The sequence below is a fragment of the Triticum urartu genome, chromosome 5A (genome assembly GCF_056163025.1).
Source record: "Triticum urartu cultivar PI428250 chromosome 5A, HENAU_Tu73, whole genome shotgun sequence".
NCBI classification, from domain to species: Eukaryota; Viridiplantae; Streptophyta; class Magnoliopsida; order Poales; family Poaceae; genus Triticum; species Triticum urartu.
In genome coordinates, this window is record NC_141877.1 from 468,585,614 (window position 1) to 468,590,530 (window position 4,917).

Sequence of the window (4,917 nt, forward strand, 5' to 3'; positions counted from 1 at the left end):
TGTCCGGAGACCCCCTAATCCATGACTCCCTCAACCGTCGTATATGTGTAACTTGTATTATAAGGCACAGTATGTCACCCAGCCGGACACGTTGGTTATGAGCCGGTCAGGACTCTGTAAGCCGCTGCGCGTCGACCTGTGTGTATAAAGGGACGACACGGCGGCGACTTAGGGCAAGAGACAACAGATCGAAAGCTAGGTCAAGTGTATTCACTCCCTGTTAATCGAGACATAAGCAATACCACCTCAAACTGGATTAGGCCTTTACCTTCACCGCAAGGGGCCGAACCAGTGTAAACTCCATGTGTCCTTTGTCCCGTTTAACCCCTTTAAGCTAACCTAGTTGCGATAGCTCCACGCCTAAATTCTCACACTAGGACATCTGCCGTGACAATTCCACGACAGTTGGCGCCCACCGTGAGGCAAGCGCACGGTGGTTTTGAGTTCTTGAAGGGCAACTTTGAAGGGATCAAGGGATACCCTATTAGTACAACGAATTCAATATACTTGATGCAAAAAAAAGAATGCAATATACAATTCCGGTATATATAAATATACAATCCACTACACAAATTCACCAACATAACTACGGTATAGATATAAACGAAGAACATGCATGAACGAATGAAATACTACTTGTATACACGACCACTTTCAGAAGCTATACAATCCATATGTAGGTATAGAGGTTTCTTGACCACACAAATATCGTAGTTGACAGATAAGTAGCACAAACTGATATTTATTCACACGATTCTTCTTCCGCACGCAGACCATTCACCCCCTAGATGATGCCCTTGCCTGAAAAGTCAAATAACGAGATTCTTAATTAGAATGGATGCACGCCAGTATTTTCGCATCACATCATGCAAAACACTAGTAGGAGTACGAACTATACATAAACATGCAGCCAGGATTCTTGACTCACCTTTTTCTCAGGTCGTTTTACCATCATCTGCGTTGTATGGCGTTCTTGATGCGTAAGAGTTGTTGCCGTTGCTGGGGTCAGGGATTGTTCCAGTCGACAACGCTTTACCTGCTTTACGGAGCACACGAACGCATGCAAAAGGCGTCAAGAAAGTGCAAGAAAGCATCAAAGACCACAACCGTCGAATCTATAGAAAGGTAGTACCAGAAAGGTGCGGATGTGATAAAGGGAGAGCTATCCATGCATGCACGTATCACGTATGCTCAGATGTTGAACGATCGGATGAGCGACACTCACTAACCTGTGCTAGGCGACGGTGCCTGTTGGCTAGCTTCCGCCGGAGCATATGGTTGATCATTCTGCTGGCCGGGAGGCCCTAGCGTTGGAGGCACAAATCCACTTTGTGCTGCATATATATGTAGGTATGGAGAATATATTAGACCATCAGAGTTGATGATTTGCTTACTCCGACCGTGCATGTGCATGCAATGGACGAATTGGATATCTGGAGAAGGCTGGCTCACCCTTCGCCGCCATGCTCAGTCCTGGAGGCTTTCGTGTCTGCGTGTGTTCTCTTCAGCTTGCTAGCTTTGGAAGAGTTTGTTGCTCGATGCTTGGATAATTTGGGGTCAGCCCATGGATGGGGTATATATACATCTATACAGGTAGTACGCACGGAAAGAGGGGGGAAATCCTGGAAATTTCATCTGGTTGCATCCATCATGTATATACAGTGGTGTTTATTTTTCTTAGAATTATACATGGCGTACGTGTACATGTATTCCTACTGTACAGAGCCAATGTCATGATGCAGAGGCCGGGGGTATACCTCCATTTCCAAAAGAAAAACAGAGCCAATGTCATTAGGCCTTGACCCAGCGCGTTTTCGCTGGATCTCCCGCGTATCAAGAAGATATACGTCCGGCTGGTACGGTTGCAGTTGCGATACGATGTAGACATAGTATTTATTTGAAATAATGACCTTCGATTCAAATGGTGTTATTTCCTGCAATGTGCGCCCTTGAACAAAAGTCGTCAGAATATGACAATAACAGATTTGTTATACCAACCCGTCGGAACTTTTCCCATCAATCTCGTCGAACTTAATCAATGTTGTTTCTGATCAGCTTGTGGACAGATCAATGCTCTGCCATGGAAAACGTCATGAATGTAATGGACTTGACGAATGCCTGGACACTGAACTCAAATCGCAGGTTTCATCATGTGTAATTTCCATCATATTTCCATGCAAATCGAAACACACCGACACGCGCGGGCGTCTAACTCCCAATTAACTGAGAGGCTCGATTTCTACATGAATTCAGGAGACAGATCAATGCAGTTTTTCTCCGAGTCGTTTGCGTGTGGAGTACTACATTAATTAGTTCTCCGATTATTATGTCTGGAGAAGAAGAAGAGGAGGATGAGGAGGACAAACAGGTACAGCCATGCATATAGCTTAATTAAGTGCCCCAACCGTGGAAAGAACTACTCCCTCGGTCCGAAAATACTTGTCGGTGAAATGAATGTATTTAGACGTATTTTAGTTCATACATCAATTTTTATCCATTTCTCCGACAAGTATTTCCGGACGGAGGGAGTAGTATTGAACGGGTGGTTAGAAAGATGGTTGTGTATTTCTGGGAACGTGTACTTCTGATGTACCATCTGGTTATACTACACATGTGTTCTCCTTCTCTTTTCACACTGGGTTGACTGTTACCTACCTGCCCTTTACTATAGAAGTAATTCTTTTTTTTTGCGATGTACTATAGAAGCAGTTCACAAAAAATAGCATTTTCAACATACGCGTTAACCTATACAGTATACTACTCCATGTGTGCATTAGTAAACCTAAATGTTATACATCTAACGTTAGATTTTTGTCCATCTTGTGCAACGCTCTTCCTATCGTCCGATCACACAATACAGATACCGGCGCAAGGCTGGTGCCATGTCATGTGTTTGAATAGTTCGCACCATGTTCAAGACCGAGCGAACAAAAGCTGTTGCCCCCCTCTTCCCCCCCCCCCCCCCCCCCCCCCCGCCTCCTTGCCCACTCATGTCACCCACTCATGTAACTCATTCACCCCACCCCCACTTCTCTTCGCCTTCTTCCCCGTCAAATCTTCCATCTCCCCAACCTGCAAATAAAAATTAAAAAAATCCTCCATCTCCCTGGCGATGGTGTTGTGGCGGGAGCTCCTGTGTCCCTACGAAGCCCCAACGAGGGTGGTGAGCGGGGTATATACATGTACATGATATGATAAAAAAAACCAATTTACCATGTCTTATACGTCAATATGCGTAATTTTTCATGTCCAAATTAGCCCGATGGACGAGATGGGGGATTACCATGTCTTATACACCAAATATGCGTAATTTTTCATGTCCAAGAATATATAATTTTCCATGCGACAAGTTTAAAAATTCATAGATTTGCCATGTGGACATTACAAAGATATATACAATTTGCCATGCTTGTAAAAAAGATCTATGTGACCAAATACGGGTTCGCCATGTTATGAAAAAATCTCCTAAACTTGCCATGTGACTAGTAAAAAAATCATAATATGTACAGTTGCCATAATATAGATCACAAATTTGTCTAAGCTTGCTATGTGACCAGCAAAAAAATACTTCTAAATTTTTCACACATTAGAAATAATTGTTTTCATCAAAAATTTCCATAATATTTAGAATTTCTCCATGATCTATGTAATATATGTGTCACAGGGTATATAAAAGTACTTGATATGATAAAAAACAATGTTGTCTTGTGAATATTTTTTTAGAAAAACTGCCAACACTATTTTTATGTGGAATTGACATGTGCAATGCCTAGTGATTCTCCCTCTACATGTAACAAATGAAAAAACAAAAAACAAAATACATATGAAGACAATTTGCTATGTGTTCTACGTATAAATTTTAGTGAATTATGTAACGAGAATTATCTAATTTTCTATGTGATAAGTTAAACTTCTTTAAAACAAGTTGACATGTGATGATTACAAAATTTCCTACACACTTGCCATGTTTTCCTTATATAGAACATTTTACATCAAAGTTTCATGGACCATGTCCAAAATTGAACTATTCCTAATTTCTCATACAGTACCATGACCATTTATCATGTGTATGTTTTTTTCTATATCACCATGGCAGATTATATTTTCTAGCATGGGAAATTTATCTAGTATAGTATGTCAAATTTTATTTAATGCATCATAGCAATTTTAAATTTAGATATAGGTGGATTTTTTTACTCTGTCATGACAATTTCCCTCTAATTTATATTTTTATCCATATATATTTAGTGTCGAACATGGGACATTTTTATGTTATATATAGGAGTTCTTTAATCACAATCATGGCAAACTTACTTTTCTATCATTTTTATCCAATATCCATGTTATGTATTTTAAAACTTTTTCACGGTTATTTTTGAGATGGCAATTTTATGGGCATGCATTTTTTATGCTTTTTTCTCCTGTAATTTTTTTGTAGATAATTATTTATGTACATAATTCTTATAGATCAATTATAGATAATTATTATTTTTTGTTCTCGTGGGATAGTTGGGCCTTTTCCCATCTAAATCATGGTATTTTATTATTATTAGAGAACGACAAATTTTATTAAGAGCAAGACAACTTATTTTTAATGGCATATCACTTTTATTAAGAAAATATATCACATGAAAATTTTATTACGAAGAGCATGACATTTTTATTTCTACTATCATGGTAACTTTATTGTTTCGAACATGCAATTTTCTTTGTTTTCACAAGATTACAATTTGTGCATCATTACCATTGAAGAAAAAACTTGTTGTCATAGAAACTTAAACTTTGTTGAAGTGAAAATTTGAATTATACAACCACAGCAACTTAAAATACATTGTCTTTTTCAAGTGTTTTTCAGCGTATCATGGAAAATTTTATTATCTAGATCATGGTAATTTAGTTAACTGGTATGGCAGTTCT

The 4,917-nt window shown here is 39.1% G+C and overlaps 1 long non-coding RNA gene across 1 annotated transcript; it reads right to left on the reverse strand.

The window, feature by feature from the left end:
- Nucleotides 1-518: 518 nt before the first annotated feature.
- Nucleotides 519-1,557, reverse strand: LOC125556278 (uncharacterized). Its single transcript, XR_007305047.2, has 4 exons — nucleotides 1,453-1,557; nucleotides 1,230-1,334; nucleotides 929-1,036; nucleotides 519-801 (listed from the first exon to the last, which is right to left on the reverse strand). It is a non-coding gene; the product is annotated as an uncharacterized LOC125556278 (long non-coding RNA).
- Between the last annotated feature and the right edge of the window lie 3,360 nt (nucleotides 1,558-4,917).